This window comes from Salvelinus fontinalis, chromosome 11 (assembly GCF_029448725.1).
Source record: "Salvelinus fontinalis isolate EN_2023a chromosome 11, ASM2944872v1, whole genome shotgun sequence".
NCBI classification, from domain to species: Eukaryota; Metazoa; Chordata; class Actinopteri; order Salmoniformes; family Salmonidae; genus Salvelinus; species Salvelinus fontinalis.
The window spans coordinates 36,499,948-36,520,848 of NC_074675.1; the positions used below are offsets into that span (position 1 = coordinate 36,499,948).

General features: G+C 44.3%; 1 protein-coding gene across 8 annotated transcripts in view; it reads right to left on the minus strand.

Annotated features, from left to right (window-relative positions):
- Positions 1-20,901, minus strand: part of LOC129865649 (sodium/potassium/calcium exchanger 2-like) — a 202,118-nt gene that overhangs the window by 26,873 nt on the left and 154,344 nt on the right. The gene's annotated exons all lie outside the window — the stretch shown is intronic.

Here is a 20,901-nt window from a genome sequence, read left to right on the forward strand (position 1 = left end):
GCTATCGCCCTTCTTCCGCTCCTCGTTCTAGTATCTTTTCTCATACATCTCCCCTTAGAACTTATTTGAGTAGCTGCCGCAAGATATTCCTTCGGGGTTGCCGACTGCCAACTTTCCACCAGGCAAATTCTTAATAAATGTGGCTTGATGAGGTCTATCTATGATCATTAGGAACCTCTTCTTGTCAAAGTATTCACATACAATGTACCAAAATATTGTTATACAAAAGACAGTAATGGCATAAACAGAATGCAAAAATAATGACATTCAACATAGAGGTCAACATTTCCTTACTTGACTACTTTAAATAAGAAGGATGTAGATCAGATCATATTGGACAATTTAATAAAGATGGTAACCAACATCATCTGTTTTAAATTGGTGGCTAGCTTATACTACCGGTCAAAAGTTTTAGAACACCTACTCATTCAAGGGTTTTTCTAGATTTTTTTTACTATTTTCTACATTGTAGAATAATAGTGAAGACATCAAAACTATGAAATAACAAATATGGAATCATGTAGTAACCAAGAAAGTGTTAAACAAATCAAAATATATTTTATATTTGAGATTCTTGAAATCGCCACTCTTTGCATTGATGACAACTTTGCACACTCTTGGCATTCTCTCAACCAGCTTAATGAGGTAGTCACCTGGAATGCATTTCAATTAACAGGTGTGCCTTGTTAAAAGTTAATTTGTGGAATTTCTTTCCTTCTTAATGCTTTTGAGCCAATCAGTTGTGTTGTGACAAGGTATGGGGGTATACATAAGTCCATATTATGGCAAGAACAGCTCAAATAAGCAAAGATAAATGACAGTCCATCATTACTTTAAGACGTTAACATTTCTTCAAGTGCAGTCGCAAAAACCATCAAGCGCTATGATGAAACTGGCTCTCATGAGAACCGCCACAGGAATGGAAGACCCAGAGGATAAGTTCATTTGAGTTACTAGCCTCAGAAATAGCAGCCCAAATAAATGCTTCACAGAGTTCAAGTAACAGACACATCTCAACATCAACTTTTCAGAGGAGACGAATCAGTGTGAATGTGTGAATCAGTGTGAATCAGGCCTTCATGGTCTAATTGTTGCAAAGAAACCACCACTAAAGGACACCAATAATAAGAAGAGACTTGCTTGGGTCAAGAAACATGAGCAATCGACATTAGACGGGTGGAAATTTGTCCTTTGGTCTGATGAGTCCAAATTGGACATTTTTGGTTCCAACCGCCATGTCTTTGTGAGACGTGGTGTGGGTGAACGGATGATCTCCGCATGTGTATTTCCCACCGTAAAGCATGGAGGAGGAGATGTTATGGTGTGAGGGTGCTTTGCTGTCTGTGAATTATTTAGAATTCAAGTAACACTTAACCAGCATGGCTACCACAGCATTCTGCAGGCGACACGACATCCCATCTTGTTTGGGCTTAGAGGGACTAATTAATTTGTTTTTCAACAGGACAATGTCCCAACACACCTCCAGGCTGTGTAAGGGCTATTTTAACAGGAAGGAGAGTGATGGAGTGCTGCATCAGATGACCTGGCCTCCACAATCACTTAACCTCAACCCAATTGAGATGGTTTAGTATGAGTCGGACCGCAGAGTGAAGGAAAAGCAGCCAACAAGTGCTCAGCATATTTGGGAACTCCTTCAAGACTGTTGGAAAAGCTTGAAGCTGGTGAAGCTGGTTGACAAAATGCCATTAGTGTGCAAAGCTGTCATCAAGGCTAAGGGTGGCTATTTGAAGAATCTCAAATATAAAATATACACTACCGTTCCAAAGTTTGGGGTCACATCCTTGTTTTTGAAAGAAAAGCTATGTTTTTGTCCATTAAAATAACATTACATTTATCAGAAATACAGTGTAGACATTGTTAATGTTGTAAATGTTGTTAATGTTGTTAATGTTGTAAATGACTACTGTAGCTGGAAACGGCAGATTTTTTAAAATGGAAAATCTACATAGAGGGCCCATTATCAGCAACCATCACCCCAATGGCACGTTGTGTTAGTTAATCCAAGTTTATAATTTTAAAAGGCTAATTGATCATTAGAAAACCCTTTTGCAATTATATTAGCACAGCTGAAAACTGTGTTCTGGTTAAAGGAGCAATACAACTGGCCTTCCTTAGACTAGTTGAGTATCTGGAGCATTAGCATTTGTGGGTTCGATTACAGGCTCAAAATGGCTAGAAACAAAGACCTTTCTTCTGAAACTCGTCAGTCTATTCTTGTTCTGAGAAATGAAGGCTATTCAATGCTAGAAATTGCCAAGAAACTGAAAATCTCTTACAATGCTTTGTACTACTCCCTTCACAGAACAGCGCAAACTGGCTCTAAGCAGAATAGAAAGAGGAGTGGGAGGCCCAAGTGCACAACTGAGCAAGAGGACAAGTACATTAGAGTGTCTAGTTTGAGAAACAGACACCTCACAAGTCCTCAACTGGCAGCTTCATTAAATAGTACCCCCAGTCTCAACGTCAACAGTGAAGTTGCGACTCTAGGATGCTGGCCTTCTAGGCAGAGTTGCAAAGAAAAAGCCATATCTCCGACTGGCCAATAAAATTAAACGATTAAGATGGGCAAAAGAATACAGACACTAGACAGAGGAAGATTGGAAAAAAGTGTTATGGACAGACGAATCTAAGTTTGAGGTGTTCGGATCACAAATTAGAACATTCGTAAGACACAGAAAAAATTAAAAGATGCTGGAGAAGTGCTTGACACCATCTGTCAAGCATGGTGAAGGCAATGAGATGGGGGTGCTTTGGTGGTGGTAAAGTGGGAGATTTGTTCAGGGTAAAAGGTATCTTGAAGAAGGAAGGCTATCACTCCATTTTGAGACGCTATGCCATATCCTGTGGACGGTGCTTAATTGGAGCCAATTTCCCCCTACAACAGGACAATGACCCAAAGCACAGCTCCAAACTATCCAAGAACTATTTAGGGAAGAAGCAGTCAGCTGGTATTCTGTCTATAATGGAGTGGCCAGCACAGTCACCGTATCTCAACCCTATTGAGCTGTTGTGGGAGCAGCTTGACCGTATGGTACGTAAGAAGTGCCCATCAAGCCATTCCAAATTGTGGGAGGTGCTTCGGGGAGCATGGGGTGAAATCTCTTCAGATTACCTCAACAAATTGACAACTAGAATGCCAAAGTTCTGCAAGGCTGTAAGTGCTGCAAATTGAGGATTATTTGACGAAAGCAAAGTTTGAAGGACACAATGATTATTTCAATTAAAAATCATTATTTATAACCTTGTCAACTGTCACGTTCCTGACCTATTTCTGTTAGTTTTTGTATGTGTAGGTTGGTCAGGACGTGAGTTTGGGTGGGCAGTCTATGTTTTCTGTTTCTATGTTTGTTTAGGGTGACCTAATATGGCTCTCAATTAGAGGCAGGTGTTTTCATTTCCTCTGAGTGAGAGTCATATTAAGGTAGGTGTTTTCACACTGTTTGTTGTGGGTGTTTGTCTCCTGTGTCTGTGTATGTCGTTGCGCTACATGGGACTGTTTCGGTTTTGTTTGTTTGTTCGTTTTATGTAGGCAGTTTTCGTGTTCATGCGTTCTTCGTGTTTCATGTGAGTTCGTCGTTCAGGTCTGTCTACATCGTTTATTTGTTTTGTAATTTCAAGTGTTCGTTCGTGTTTTCTGTTTTGTTTAATTAAAAATCATGTCTTATTCAAACGCTGCGTCTTGGTTCAATCCATGCTCCTCCTCTTCGGATGAAGAGGAAGAGGAGAACCGTTACATCAACATCATGACTATATTTCCTATTCATTTTGCAACTATTTTCATATATGTTTTCATGGAAAACAAGGACATTTCTAAGTGACCCCAAACTTTTGAATGGTAGTGTATTTGGATTTATTTCACACTTTTTGGGTTACTACATGATTCCATATATGTTATTTCATAGTTTTGATGTCTTCACTATTATTCTACAATGTAGAAAATAGTACAAATAAAGACAAACCCTTGAATGAGTGGGTGTTCTAAAACTTTTGACCGGTAGTGTATGTAAGCAGCAACGGTTGTCAAAATTGATAAAAGGTCAACAATACAGTTCTGATAAATGTAGCAGCTGCATAATGGTGTAAGATACTCAACGCTTTTAGAATTTTCAAAATCCATCAAATAATGTCTGAATATCACCTTGATGTGTTTTAAGCCCCGTCCAAAGGTCGGCTTTGAAATAGATGCATATCAAAAACCACATGTTCCATTGTTGCCATTTTGAATGGACTGCCATGTGTGTTGATAACAGACTTTTTGGCGCAATAATACATTCACAGTGAAAATGTGCTTTGCACAAGCAACAGTTTGAATGTCCATGGCTTTTCTTTAGAAATAACTTACATAGAAATAAGACATACACCCTCTTGATATTCATAATGGTGCTCGCACAGGAAAATGAAACTTCATTTCAACATCATCTAATCACCTATGCTTATTCTAATACAGTGACAACTAAAAGATACCAAAAATTATTTAGTCCAATCAATGTAAACTAAATATGATGTGTCTGTCCATGCTACTGATTTCTGTGTGTATGCAAGTAAGTTCAGAAAAAACATGTTGACTCACCCTACTTGTAGAGTAACGCCATTGCCATCCTCCTCTTTCATGTTGCCTAAAACGGTCTATGACTCTGTCATACATTACACGCTTTTAGTTTTTGTTGTCCTAGGCTACCTGGCGAAGATGCTTGATCGGTAGCCTAACTTCCTTTCATGGGCAATGATGCGCCAGGCCAGCTAGTTAACATTAGCATACTACATCTAGCTACATGTTGAACTTCCATCCTCTCAGGCTACGGGCACAATGAATGAATGTATGGTTGGATCAGAACCGCCGCTATAATTATTAGTCAGTATGGAGAATTAAGTAAAACCATAAGTCAATATCCCTATCTCCATTGTGAGAGAAAAATTACGTATTTACCTGATTGACTTGATATTAATTGTTAACAATTAATACGGAACAAAAAGTAAGACATTTCTGTTCTACTAATGCTGTGTTTTATGGTCTCCACTCTAGGTCCCTGAAGCTAATCTGGCTGTATGGTCAAGAATGGGTTTTACTAGAGATAGCTTAGGTTTAGAACGATCCCTCATTGTCTTATAATCATCCTGGCATCTGGGAAACTAAGCCGGGGTGGGGTGAAGACAACACCACCCGTGCAGATAACGACAGGATGAACCCAGAGTGGCTTATGTTGCCCCAATCTGCTTCGGAGGGGTGGAACCAGACATGACTAAGCATTCTTGGTGTCAGCTATATAAAAAACTCTGCATTTCTGTGAAGGTTAGACTGCTCAGCCCAACAGTCAAGAGTGTTGGGTTGACTAGTCTCATTATTGCAATAATTAATCAATATTAAATAAAGATAATTGTTTGAAGAAATGGCAAAGTCTCTCATTATGAATTTCCACGACACCATCCATGGCTAATTTAGAAAATGGCTGATTTTAGCTAGCTAGCCACCAGAGGACAACAACACAACGAGATGTAACAATTCAAGATTTTTTCTGTTCTTGACGTTTGGTTATTGATGTGATGTGATTGGTCTGAAGCCAAATTCAAACTGGCTTCCCTTTACACGTTGTTTTTGGTGCTCCAGTACCAGTCACAGTTGAGCTCACTCAGTTTAGATCGCCGCTGATTGGCTAGAAAATTCATACGAGCACCAGGTTAATTTTGACCTGCACATCAACAAAGCTGCGGTATATTAGCAGGTGTAAAAGCTGAGTTTGCTGGAAATCCCCATTATTGCATGAGAAGAAATGTATGCTTAATCCGAAAATGTGGTCAGAGGCGCAGTATGGATGGTGTGACGCAATTGTGGAGCCTCCAGAGGCACGCAGAGGCCAAATTGAGCTCCGTACCGCATCGCCATGCACCTCTGAAATGTGGTAACAATACGGAGGTCTCCGTATAGCTCTGCATTGACATGATTGGTTGACGGAAGGTGAGGGCGGGAGACCCTGTATAAACACAAACTCACTTCCTTGAAAACTTCCTTCAGAACAGCTCTGGCAATAGTCTAGGCAGTGGTGCTGTGTGGCTCAGTCGATAGAGCGTGTTTTTTGCAACGCCAAATGTTGTGTGTTCGAATCCTGCTGGAGCAACCCATACGTAAAATGTATGCACACGTGACTATAGTGCGCTTTGTATAAAAGTGTCTGCAAAATGGCATATACAGCGCATTCGGAAAGTATTCAAACCCCTTGACTTTTTCCACATTTTCTTACGTTACAGCCTTACTCTAAAATGTGTTCTAATCGTTTTTTCCCTGATCAATCTACACACAATAACCCGATAATGACAAAGCATTTTGCAAATGTATAAAAAATAAACTGAAATATCATATTTACTTAAGTATTCAGACCCTTTACTCAGTAATATGTTCAAGCACCTTTGGCAGTGATTACAGCCTCTGGAGCAGGTTTTCATCAAGGATCTCTCTGTACTTTGCTCCATTCAGCTTTCCCACAATCCTGACTAATCTCCCAGTCCCTGCTGCTGAAAAACATCCCACAGCCATGATGCTTCACCATAGGGATGGTTTCTTCCAGACATGACGCTTGGCATTCAGGCCAAAGAATTCAAGCTTGGTTTCATCAGACCAGAGAATCTTGTTTCTCATGGTCTGAGAGTCCTTTAGGTGCCTTTTGGCAAACTCCAAGCGGGCTGTCATGTGCCTTTTACTGAGAAGTGGCTTCCATCGAGCCACTCTACCATAAAGGCCTGATTGGTGGAGTGCTGCAGAGATGGTTGTCCTTCTGGAAGGTTATCCCATCTCCATAGATGAACTCTGGAGCTCTGTCAGAGTGACCATCGGGTTCTTGGTCACCTCCCTGACCAAGGCCATTCTTCCCCGGTTGCTCAGTTTGGCCAGTCGGCCAGCTCTAGGAAGAGTCTTGGTGGTTCCAAACTTCTTCCATTTAAGAATGATGGAGGCCACTGTGGTCTTGGGGACCATCAATGCTGCAGAAATGTTTTGGTACCCTTCCCCAGATCTCTGCCTCGACACAATCCTGTCTCGGAGCTCTACAGGCAACTCCTTTGACCTCATGGCTTGGTTTTTGTTCTGACATGCACTGTCAACTGTAGGACCTTATATAGACAGTTGTGTGCCTTTTCAAATCATGTCCAATCAATTGAATTTACCACAAGTGGACTCAAATCAAGTTTTAGAAACATCTCTAGGATGATCAATGGAAACAGGATGCACCTGAGCTCAATTTCGAGTCTCATAGCAAAGAGTCTGAATGTAAATAAGGTATTTCTGTTTTTTATATTTAATATATTTGCAAACATATCTAAAAACCTGTTTTTGCTTTGTCATTAAGGGGTATTGTGTGTAGGGGTCAGAACTACATCACACGTGTTACTGAAGTGGTCGTGAATGCATATATGGGCATGCTACATACATGTGCGCTTGTTATGGGCATTGTGAACTTCCGGCGCCGAGCGAGATGGCAGCCTCGCTTCGCGTTCCTTGGAAAATATGCAGTATTTTGTTTTTTTATGTGTTATTTCTTACATTGGTACCCCAGGTGATCGTAGATTTCATTACATACAGTCGGGAGGAACTACTGAATATACGAGTAACGTCAACTAACCACCGTTCCTACCAGGAATATGACTTTCCCGAAACGGATCCAGTGTTTTGCCTTCCACCCAATACAATGGACCTGATCCCAGCCGGGGAGCCTACGCGACGCCGTAAAAGGGGCAAACGTAGCGGTCTCCTGGTCAGGCTTCGGAGACGGGCACATCGCGCTCCACTCCCTAGCATACTACTCGCCAATGTCCAGTCTCTTGACAATAAGGTCGATGAAATCCGAGCACGGGTAACATTCCAGAGAGACATCAGGGATTGCAACGTGCTCTGCTTCACGGAAACATGGCTAACTCAAAAGACGCTAACGGAGTCGGTGCAGCCAGCTGGTTTCTTCACGCATCGCGCAGACAGAAACAAACATCTTTCTGGTAAGAAGAGGGGCGGGGGGGTATGCCTCATGATTAACGAGACGTGGTGTGATCATCATAACAACACTCAGGAACTCAAGTCATTCTGTTCACCTGATCTAGAACTCCTCACAATCAAATGTCGACCGCATTATCTACCAAGGGAATTCTCTTCGGTCATAATCACAGCCGTATATATTCGCCCCCAAGCAGACACGTCGATGGCCCTGAACGAACTCTATCTGTAACAGTCCTGACCTATTTATGTTAGTTTTTATGTGTTTATGGTCAGGGCATGTGTTTTGGGTGGGCAGTCTATGTTATCTGTTTCTATGTTCGTTTTGGTTTGCCTGGTATGGCTCTTGATTAGAGGCAGGTGGTTTGCATTTTCCTCTAATCAAGAGTCATATTTAGGTAGGGCATTCTCACTGTTTGTTTGTGGGTGATTGTCTCCTGTGATGTTTTCGTGTTGTTCGATGTATATTCACAAACGGGACTGTTTGGCTGTTCGTTTTGTTTCGATGTCGTCTGTTGCCTGTTCGTGAGTTTATGTTTCAGTTATGTAAGTTTATGTTTCAGGTTTTCGTTCTACGTCGTTTTGTTATTTTGTAAGTTTGAAAGTGTTTTGTTTTTTGTTTCGTGACCATCGTATTAATAATAAAGATGGCATATTTCCCTGACTCCGCATATTGGTCTGAAGATCCTTCTCTCCTCACCTCATCCGAGGATGAGGAAAGCGACAGCCATAACAGAATCACCCACCAACAAAATGTGACCAAGCGGTATGGGAAAAAATCGACGGAGCAACAAGGACTTCTGGACTTGGGAGGAGATCCTGTCTGGTAGAGGACCCTGGGCGCAAACTGGAGAATATCGCTGCTCTCGTGAGAAGAGTGAGGCAGCCACAGCCCAGGAGCGCTGGTATGAGGAGGCAGCTAGGAGACGTGGATGGAAGCCGGAGAATCAAGCTCGTAACCGGAATTATGAGGGGACTCGTCTTGCACGGAAGCCCGAAAAGCCCGTGAGTAACTCCCAAAAATTTCTTGGGGGGGGGGCTAAAGGGTAGTGGGCTTAGGGCAGGTAGGAGACCTGCGCCCACTTCCCAGGCTAACCGTGGAGAGCGGGAGTACGGGCAGACACCGTGTTACGTAGTAGAGCGCACGGTGTCTCCTGTACGTGTGCATAGCCCAGTGCGGGTTATTCCACCTCCCCGCACTGGTAGGGCTAGATTGGGCATTGAGCCAGGTGTCATGAGGCCGGCTCAACGCGTCTGGTCTCCAGTGCGTCTCCTCGGGCCGGCATACATGGCACCTGCCTTACGCATGGTTTCCCCGGTTCGCCTACATAGGCCGGTGCGGGTTATTCCACCTCCCCGCACTGGTCGGGCAACCGGGAGCATTCAACCAGGTAAGGTTGGGCAGGCTCAATGCTCAAGAGAGCCAGTACGCCTGCACGGTCCGGTATTTCCGGCGCCACCTCCCCGCCCCAGCCTAGTACCTACAGTGCCTACATTACGCACTAGGCTACCAGTGCATTTCCAGAGCCCTGTTCCTCCTCCACGCACTCTCCCTATAGTGCGTGTATCCAGTTCGGTGCCTCCAGTTCCGGCCCCACGCACTATGCCACCTGTGCGTCTCCTAAGTCCTGTACACACTGTCACTTCTCCCCGTACTAGTCCTGAGGTGCGTGCCCTCAGCCAGGTGCCACCAGTGCCGGTACCACGCACCAGGTATAGAGTACGCTTTGAGAGTTCAGTGTGCCCTGTCCCTGCTCCACGCACTAGTAGGAGGGTGCTTATCATTAGCCCGGTGCCTCCAGTTCCGGCACCACGCACCAGGTCTACAGTGCGCCGTATCCGGCCAGAGCCATCCGTCTCCCCAGCGCCATCTGAGCCATCCGTCTCCCCAGCGCCATCTGAGCCATCCGTCTCCCCAGCGCCATCTGAGCCATCCGTCTCCCCAGCGCCATCTGAGCCATCCGTCTCCCCAGCGCCATCTGAGCCATCCGTCTGCCAGGAGCCTGCAAAGCCGCCCGTCTGCCATGAGCCTGCAAAGCCGCCCGTCTGCCATGAGCCTACAGAGCCATCCGCCAGACAGGAGCCGCTAGAGCCGTCAGCCAGACAGGAGCCGCTAGAGCCGCCCGCCAGACAGGATCTGCCAGAGCCGCCAACCAGACAGGATCTGCCAGAGCCGCCAACCAGACAGGATCTGCCAGAGCCGCCAACCAGACAGGATCTGCCAGAGCCGCCAATCAGACAGGATCTGCCAGAGTCGCCAGCGAGCCATGAGCAGCCAGAGCCGTCAGAGAGCCATGAGCAGCCAGAGCCGTCAGAGAGCCATGAGCAGCCAGAGCCGTCAGAGAGCCATGAGCAGCCAGAGCCGTCAGAGCGCCATGAGCGTCGAGAGCCGTCAGCCTGCCATGAGCGTCGAGAGCCGTCAGCCTGCCATGAGCGTCGAGAGCCGTCAGCCTGCCATGAGCGTAGAGAGCCGTCAGTCTGCCATGAGCGTCGAGAGCCGTCAGTCTGCCATGAGCGTCGAGAGCCGTCAGCCTGCCATGAGCGTAGAGAGCCGTCAGTCTGCCATGAGCGTCGAGAGCCGTCAGCCTGCATGGACCTGCCAGAGCCGTCCAAACAGGACCTGCCAGAGTCCTTCAGCCGGGATCTGCTCCTTGTCCCGGTGTTGCCCCTTGTCCCGGTGTTGCCCCTTGTCCCGGTGTTGCCCCTTGTCCCGGTGCTGCCCCTTGTCCCGGTGCTGCCCCTTATTCCAGTGATGGTCCTTATCCTGGTGCTGCCCCTTGTTCTGGTGCTGCCCCTTGTCCCGGTGCTACCCCTTGTCCCGGTGCTGCCCCTTGTCCCGGTGCTAGCTGTTTATTTAGGGGAAGGTAGTGTTAGGGTGGTCAGTGGAAGGGGTAGAAAGAAGAGGGAAGTGACTATGGTGGTGCGGGGACAGCGTCCTGAACCGGAACCACCACCGTGGTCAACTGCCCACCCGGACCCTCCCCTGGACTTTGTGCTGGTGCGCCCGGCGTTCGCACCTTGGGGGGGGGGTACTGTAACAGTCCTGACCTATTTATGTTAGTTTTTATGTGTTTATGGTCAGGGCATGTGTTTTGGGTGGGCAGTCTATGTTATCTGTTTCTATGTTCGTTTTGGTTTGCCTGGTATGGCTCTTGATTAGAGGCAGGTGGTTTGCATTTTCCTCTAATCAAGAGTCATATTTAGGTAGGGCATTCTCACTGTTTGTTTGTGGGTGATTGTCTCCTGTGATGTTTTCGTGTTGTTCGATGTATATTCACAAACGGGACTGTTTGGCTGTTCGTTTTGTTTCGATGTCGTCTGTTGCCTGTTCGTGAGTTTATGTTTCAGTTATGTAAGTTTATGTTTCAGGTTTTCGTTCTACGTCGTTTTGTTATTTTGTAAGTTTGAAAGTGTTTTGTTTTTTGTTTCGTGACCATCGTATTAATAATAAAGATGGCATATTTCCCTGACTCCGCATATTGGTCTGAAGATCCTTCTCTCCTCACCTCATCCGAGGATGAGGAAAGCGACAGCCATAACACTATCTGACTCTCTGTAAACTGGAAACCACACACCCTGAGGCTGCATTCATCGTAGCTGGGGATTTTAACAAGGCTAATCTAAAAACAAAACTCCCTAAATTCTATCAGCACATCGATTGTCCTACCAGGGCTGGCAAAACTCTGGATCACTGTTATACTAACTTCCGCGACGCATATAAGGCCCTCCCCCACCCCCCTTTCGGAAAAGCTGACCACGACTCCATTTTGTTGATTCCAGCCTACAAACAGAAATTAAAACAACAAGCTCCCGCACTCAGGTCTGTTCAACGCTGGTCCGACCAATCTGATTCCACGCTTCAAGACTGCTTCGATCACGCGGATTGGAATATGTTCCGCATTGCGTCCAACAACAACATTGAAGAATATGCTGATTCGGTGAGCGAGTTCATTAGGAAGTGCATTGACGATGTCGTACCCACAGCAACGATTAAAACATTCCCAAACCAGAAACCGTGGATTGACGGCAGCATTCGCGTGAAACTGAAAGCGCGAACCACTGCTTTTAACCAGGGCAAGGTGACCGGAAACATGACCGAATACACACAGTGTAGCTATTCTCTCCGCAAGGCTATCAAACAGGCTAAGTCCCAGTACAGAGACAAAATAGAATCGCAATTCAACAGCTCAGACACAAGAGGTATGTGGCAGGGTCTACAGTCTATCACGGATTACAAAAAGAAAACCAGCCCCGTCGCGGACCAGGATGTCTTGCTCCCAGACAGGCTAAATATCTTTTTTGCCCGCTTTGAGGACAATACAGTGCCACTGACACGGCCCGCTACCAAAACCTGCGGGCTCTCCTTCACTGCAGCCGAGGTGAGTAAAACATTTAAACGTGTTAACCCTCGCAAGGCTGCAGGCCCAGACGGCATTCCCAGCCGCGTCCTCAGAGCATGCGCAGACCAGCTGGCTGGTGTGTTTACGGACATATTCAATCAATCCTTATCCCAGTCTGCTGTTCCCACATGCTTCAAGAGGGCCACCATTGTTCCTGTTCCCAAGAAAGCTAAGGTAACTGAGCTAAACGACTACCGCCCCGTAGCACTCACTTCCGTCATCATGAAGTGCTTTGAGAGACTAGTCAAAGACCATATCACCTCCACCCTACCGGACACCCTAGACCCACTCCAATTTGCTTAGCGACCCAATAGGTCCACAGACGACGCAATCGCAACCACACTGCACACTGCCCTAACCCATCTGGACAAGAGGAATACCTATGTGAGAATGCTGTTCATCGACTACAGCTCAGCATTTAACACCATAGTACCCTCCAAACTCGTCATCAAGCTCGAGACCCTGGGTCTCGACCCCGCCCTGTGCAACTGGGTCCTGGACTTCCTGACGGGCCGCCCCCAGGTGGTGAGGGTAGGTAACAACATCTCCACCCCGCTGATCCTCAACACTGGGGCCCCACAAGGGTGCGTTCTGAGCCCTCTCCTGTACTCCCTGTTCACCCACGACTGCGTGGCCATGCACGCCTCCAACTCAATCATCAAGTTTGCGGACGACACTACAGTGGTAGGCTTGATTACCAACAACGACGAGACGGCCTACAGGGAGGAGGTGAGGGCCCTCGGAGTGTGGTGTCAGGAAAATAACCTCACACTCAACGTCAACAAAACAAAGGAGATGATTGTGGACTTCAGGAAACAGCAGAGGGAGCACCCCCCTATCCACATCGACGAGTCAGTAGTGGAGAAGGTGGAAAGTTTTAAGTTCCTCGGTGTATACATCACGGACAAACTGAATTGGTCCACCCACACAGACAGCGTTGTGAAGAAGGCGCAGCAGCGCCTCTTCAACCTCAGGAGGCTGAAGAAATTCGGCTTGTCACCAAAAGCACTCACAAACTTCTACAGATGCACAATCGAGAGCATCCTGTCGGGCTGTATCACCGCCTGGTACGGCAACTGCTCCGCCCACAACCGTAAGGCTCTCCAGAGGGTAGTGAGGTCTGCAGAACGCATCACCCGGGGCAAACTACCTGCCCTCCAGGACACCTACACCACCCGATGTCACAGGAAGGCCATAAAGATCATCAAGGACAACAACCACCCAAGCCACTGCCTGTTCACCCCGCTATCATCCAGAAGGCGAGGTCAGTACAGGTGCATCAATGCAGGGACCGAGAGACTGAAAAACAGCTTCTATCTCAAGGCCATCAGACTGTTAAACAGCCACCACTAACATTTAGCGGCCGCTGCCAGAGGGAGCACCCCCCTATCCACATCGACGAGTCAGTAGTGGAGAAGGTGGAAAGTTTTAAGTTCCTCGGTGTATACATCACGGACAAACTGAATTGGTCCACCCACACAGACAGCGTTGTGACAGTCTGATGGCCTTGAGATAGAAGACTCAACTCCAGCCACTTTAAAAATGGGAATTGATGGAAATTATGTAAAAACGTACCACCAGCCACTTTAAACAATGCCACCTAATATAATGTTTACATACCCTACATTACACATCTCTTATGTATATGTATATACTGTACTCTATATCATCTACTGCATCTTGCCATCTTATGTAATACATGGACCACTAGCCACTTTATACTATGCCACTTTATGTTTACATACCCTACAGTACTCTATACCATGTACTGCATCTTGCCTATGCCGTTCTGTACCATCACTCATTCATATATCTTTATGTACATATTCTTTATCCCTTTACACTTGCGTGTATAAGGTAGTAGTTGTGGAATTGTTAGGTTAGATTACTTGTTGTTATTACTGCATTGTCGGAACTAGAAGCACAAGCATTTCGCTACACTCGCATTAACATCTGCTAACCATGTGTATGTGACTAATATAATTTGATTTGATTTGCTGCATGAAAGTCAGTGCACGCATGTTGGTCATACTTTCAATCAGGCTAGTGCATTTCAATCAACATGAAAGCTTCCAAGGTCAGCTAATTCGTCAGGACTGCTGTGGTGAGTCATCGAGATGTACCTTGTCACCCACCATGTGTGACCTTCCAGCGAAATCATTAACTGTCCAACAGCAACCCAGTGCCACAGAGCTCTCCACCCTCTTTCTCTTTCCGCTGTCTGTAGCAATCAACATCCTTGCTCGGCACACACACTCGTTAATACATTCTGACACACTGATATGGATCACACACCCTCCGCGTCTGCTGCCTCTAGCCCGACTCACCATTGGAGGACAGCCCTTTCCCAGTTATCATTATTACATTATCTCTCTTTGGCTACTCGGTTTTCTGACAGTGACGCCTGTTATGCAATTCCTGGGTGGATGAGTCACTCCACTTTGCCAAAATCAGTGACGTAAATCTTACTTGCATACACGGTTCCATTCTCATTGCAGATTGTGGGGATTCTGAGAGTGTGGAGGCATGGCCGATTTTGCGTCTCCAAGATGAAAGAGAGAAAGGACTGATGTGATGTTCCAATGTTTTTTGGGGGAGTCTGTGTGTGTCCTTGCGTATGTTCTTCCAAGCATGTTTGTGTATATCCGTTAACGTGGAAAAGAGTCAGATACCCATACCAATCTTCTATGGTCAATGACAAGGCCCGGGGGCTGAAAGTAACCCCAAACCAGGACAGTGCATATCCACTCACAAGCAGATCTGTAGCTGGAAAATAACTTAGCACGGCCCTTCTGCCTGCTAAATTACAGTAACATTTTTAACCAGAAGATCTAAAAAGAGTGGGTGAAAAATCTCTTACAAACTTTTCAATAACTGTATGGTTGATACTACACATATTAACTTCAGCTTGCCACATTTTTTATATTATTAGACAAACAAAACACAATTATACACGTTAACAAATGCTATCAATCAAGAAACACTAAAACAAACAAGAGTTAAATACCTCTGAGCACGAAGAACAAGAAAATATAATGTAGATGTCCAAACAAAGGGCATTGGAAAATGATTTGCATCAAACAAGCAAAAGCATACATAACAATCACAAAATAATGAAGCATAAGTCAAAGTAATTTGAAAATGCCTGAAGGTACCACATTCATCTGTACAAACAATAGTACGCAAGTATAAACACCATGGGACCACGCAGCCGTCATACCGCTCAGGAAGGAGACGCATTCTGTCTCCAAGAGATGAACGTACTTTGGTACGAAAAGTGCAAATCAATCCCAGAACAACAGCAAAGGACCTTGTGAAGATTCTGGAGGAAACAGGTACAAAAGTATCTATATCCACAGTAAAACGAGTCCTATCCTGAAACCTGAAAGGCCGCTCAGCAAGGAAGAAGCCACTGCTCCAAAACTGCCATTAAAAAAAGACAGACTACAGTTTGCAACTGCACATGGGGACAAAGATCGTACTTTTTGGAGAAATGTCCTCTGGTCTGATGAAACAAAAATAGAACTGTTTGGCCATAAGGACCATCGTTATGTTTGGAGGAAAAAGGGGAACGCTTGCAAGCCGAAGAACACCATCTCAACAGTGAAGCACGGGGGTGGCAGCATCATGTTCTGGGGGTGCTTTGCGGCAGGAGGGACTGGTGCACTTCACAAAATAGATGGCATCATGAGGAAGCAAAATTATGTGGATATATTGAAGCAACATCTCAAGACTTCAGTCAGGAAGTTAAAGCTTGGTCGCAATTGGGTCTTCCAAATAGACAATGACCCCAAGCATACTTCCATGCTCGCGCATGCTTTTTCAGTTCTGCCCATACATTTTCTATAGGATTGAGGTCAGGGCTTTGTGATGGCCACTCCAAAACCTTGACTTTGTTGTCCTTAAGCCATTTTGCCACAACTTTGGAAGTAGGCTTGGGGTCATTGTCCATTTGGAAGAGTCATTTGCGACCAAGCTTTAACTTCCCGACTGATGTCTTGAGATGTTGTTTCTTTAAAATATCCTTGAAATACATCCACAAACACACCTCCAATTGACTAAAATTATGTCAATTAGCCTATCAGAAGCTTCTAAAGCCATGCCATCATTTTCTGGAATTTTCCAAGTTGTTTAAAGGCCCAGTCTACTTAGTGTATGTAAACTTCTGACCCACTGGAACTGTGATACAGTGAATTATAAGTGAAATAATCTGTCTTTAAACAATTGTTGGAAGAATTACTTGTGTCATGCACAAAGTAGATGTCCTAACCGACTTGAGGAAACTGTAGTTTGTTAACAAGAAATTTGTGGAGTGGTTGAAACATGTGATTTAATGACTCCTACCTAAGTGTATGTAAACTTCCGACTTCAACTGTATATACTGTATATATATATATATATATATATACACAGCAAAGATCAGTTCTCTTTTCTGTAGTTATGAGTACTGAAAAGGGCATTTACAATGAGCATTTGCTTTTTTGAGATCAATCTAGTGAAGTGTTTTGATTCTTATGCATATAGAGAAGAGACACACTTTTTGATGAATTACATTTACATTTACGTCATTTAGCAGACGCTCTTATCCAGAGCGACTTACAAATTGGAAAGTTCATACATATTCATCCTGGTCCCCCCGTGGGTATTGAACCCTGGTCCCCCCGTGGGAATTGAACCCACAACCCTGGCGTTGCAAGCGCCATGCTCTACCAACTGAGCCACACGGGACCACCACACACCTCGTCTCCCTCTCAGAATCCAATGACAACCTCAGCTTGTTCTTCTTCTTCTTTGCACCTTCATTAGGAATTAGCCAGGAATTAAAAGCTGCAGACGCTGCTCAACTGGAAAATCCAGTGTTGAGGACACTGCAATAAATAGAATCTGACACATCAGGATGCTTTGTCTGGAAAATCGTGCTTCTTTCCCTTACTGAAAGTATTCTATCTTACCCAGTCATTAGAATGAATGAGTCAGCTGTCTAAACATATCTGTAACACGTGTAACTATGAGAAACCAAAATAAAACTAAATAAATTACATTTTGGAATGCATATTCAAATGTGCAGGAGGAACCTTTACTAGAAAGGTTCCTATCCAACTGGTGCTGAGTGGATGAGATGGACACTCATCCAAATCAAGAGTTGTATTTGTGTATCTGTGTTTAAAAGTGTTTTGAGAGGCTTCTATAATTTGAAAAGGTTCTGTGAAAATGAGACCTTATGAGTCCATTTGAGTCCTACTTCCAGGAAGTGGAGAGGTGCAGGTGATGGAGTTGTGAAAACAAGGCAGCAGCTAAGTTATATCTGGGTCTATTAAGGCTGGGAAAAGGGAGCTCAGTGTTAAGTTCAAGTTGATAACCTCCCTAATGGTGTTGTCATCCACTGTTGCCACTTACGGAGAAATATACCTTAACAAAATCACCCCCATATTTGTTTGTCCTTTGTTACAGGACATAATAACTTTCAGCTGTTTATCAAATGGCTTTTTGTCCTTGTGGCATGACCTCTCTGCTGCAGTCTTTTTTTTTTGCGTCATGAAAATTAGTCTGTACTGGAGCAGAAGGCTTTTAACATTGATTCTTTCAGCCACGAGTTGGGGGGGTGGGGGGTGGAGGGTTACATAACTTAGTCAAGGCCCAATTATTCATCTAACTATTTATGTGTGGGGTAGTAAAGGCCTGGGAACACTGAATGGCTGTAGCAGCAAGACTCTGCAGTTTTCCTAAAACAAGTATGTGTGGATGGTGGACACTGAACAGGGCTGGGCAGGGGGCACTGATTCAGCTGTGTGATAAATTAGTTCTGGGTCATAACACAGTACAGGTGCGACAACAACCACACACTATGACCGGATACACGCCAGACATGGGCCACAAATGCAATGACTAAGGGTAGTTGCAGACACCATACAGTGGCCAAGGTTAAGAACACTTTGCCACATTTGACATGGGATTTATATTTAGCATGATTCATGAAAGTTGCATTACTATTGATCTTTCTGGTAGAATATAAAATATTTTATGTGGAATATAGAGTATATAGAACATGTAATCAAATAGTGATCTGTTATATCCCTTTACTCAATTTTGTTTTTATAACCAATTGATTGTTTGTAAAAAATTGCATATTAACAGTTCGAATCAAATCTAGCAGAAAAGCCACTCTTTGTTGAAACATTCATTATTTGATTGCGTGACAAGATGTAGTTTTGGTGTATGTGTGTGTGTTGAGTAATGAACCATTCATGGTAAACTAGACAGCCTTGTCCGGTCTCTTCAGCAATGGTCAATGCCATATAGCAATGATAACAGCAACAACATGGCCGCACCCCAATGCAGCAACTATCTATTCTCCTTTTACTATATAATGGGGTATTAAAAAGAAACCAATGAGGAGCCTGTCACTTTATGACCCTATCGCCAGTGGCAGACCATCACTGAAGGAAGGACTTGTACCGCATACCTACTCAAACTTCCGTTTGGCCTTTGTCCCTCCAAGATAAAGCACCAAATTGTATTGTATTAGGTCATTTATTTTGTCTACTATCATCTTTGAATTTGTGACTAACCAAAGTTGTTGATTTCTAAAGAAATATTCGCTACTCAGCTGCTTCCCAAGTCGTTTCACAGCATGCAGTACCAGCATAGGGTCGCTGTTCTCCATCATATGCTCTGCCAGAGCGTGCTCTGTGATGTATAGCCAACACTGTCATTCACATTGTGTTGCAATGATAACATGACTTATATATTGGCACCCTTGCACTTTTCTTAATTATTTTCCTATTTCTTCTCAAATAAGTAGAACAATATATATATATATACACATATTTGGTCACAACACCTTGTTTTTGATTTTCAACATTGCAGAACCAATTATATCTTTTCATTAAGAAAATAAAAACAAATGGCATGAACAAAAGTATTGGCACCCCAGAGCTAGTACTTGGTTGCAAAGCCCTTGGACAAGACAACTGCAGACAAATGCTTCTTGTAGCCATCAACGAGCTTGTTGAACCTTTCTACTGGAATTTGGCCCACTTTTTAGCAGCAAACTGCTGTTTTCAGATCTCAACATAGCTTTTGGATGTGATTCAGATCTGACTCTTTGCTGGCCACCCAAGAATGGTCAAGCAACTCTTCTTGAACCATTCCTTGGTGCTTTTTGATGTTTGTTGGGGTCGTTGTTTTGCTGGAAGACCCACAACCTTCTATGGAGACCCAGTTTTTGGACACTGGGTTGAAAATTGGACTGCATAACACCTGATAATCCGCTGATTTCATGATGCATTGTGCACATTCAAGGCCCCTTGTACCAGAGGCAGCAAAGCAACCCCACAGCATTATCAAACCTCCCCCATCTTTGATTGTAAGAAGGGTGTTATTTTCATTGAATGCTTAATTCGTTAGTCAGTAAACACAGCGCTGATTGATATTGCCAAAGTGCTTAATTTTGTTTCACTGGTCCACAGAACATTTCCCTCAGGATTTATCTCTGTAGAAGGTTGTGGGTCTTCCAGCAGGACAACAACCCCAAACACACATGTTCTGGTATTTTCTTGAGTGGCCAGCGAAGAGTCCAGGGCTTGGAACATAGACTTACGAGTGTTTTAACGATGGATCTTTCTTACAACGGACAAAGATGTAACATGCGTTTCCCAAAACATCTCATATAGAGATAATACAAATTCACAAAATCACTGATTTGGCACATCATTGCGCACATTTCAGGCTACATATCATGAAGTATATGGAAACAAATTACAAACAGTAGCCTACAAGTAGCAAAATAGAACTCAATTGATTGAACATGAAATATAGCCTACTGTTTATATTTGAAGGCAGTGATCTCGGTTTTCATTTTAATCATATTTTATAACTTTGTATTTGTACTCAACTTTGTTCTGGAGTTATAGGCATTCACAGAGAGCCTGATAAACAATGTGATTAAATGTTTAGTGGAGATCTTCTATGGATAAAGGGATGCAGGAGGGGGGGGGGGTGCACTTAGCTGTTCTATGAGTGTTAGATTGTGTCACGTTCTGACCTTTATTTCCTTTGTTGTGTCTTTATTTAGTATGGTCAGGGCGTGAGTTGGGGTGGGCAGTCTAGTTTTGTATTTCTATGTTTTTCCTATTTCTGTGTTTGGCCTGATATGGTTCTCAATCAGAGGCAGGTGTTTTGTGTTGTCTCTGATTGGGAACCATATTTAGGTAGCCTGTTTTGTGTTGGGTTTTGTGGGTGGTTGTCTTCAGTCTTTGTGTGTCTGCACCAGATAGAACTGTTTCGGTTTTCACGTTTGTTTGTTTTGTATTTTGGAAGTGTTCAGTTTATTGTCTTTTGTTAAACATGATGAACACTAATCACGCTGCGCTTTGGTCCTCTCCTTCTTCCACAGAAGAAAACCGTTACAGAACCACCCACCACAATAGGACCAAGCAGCGTGGTAACGGGCAGCAACAGCAGCGGCCGAAAAAACAAGACTCCTGGACTTGGGAGGAAATACTG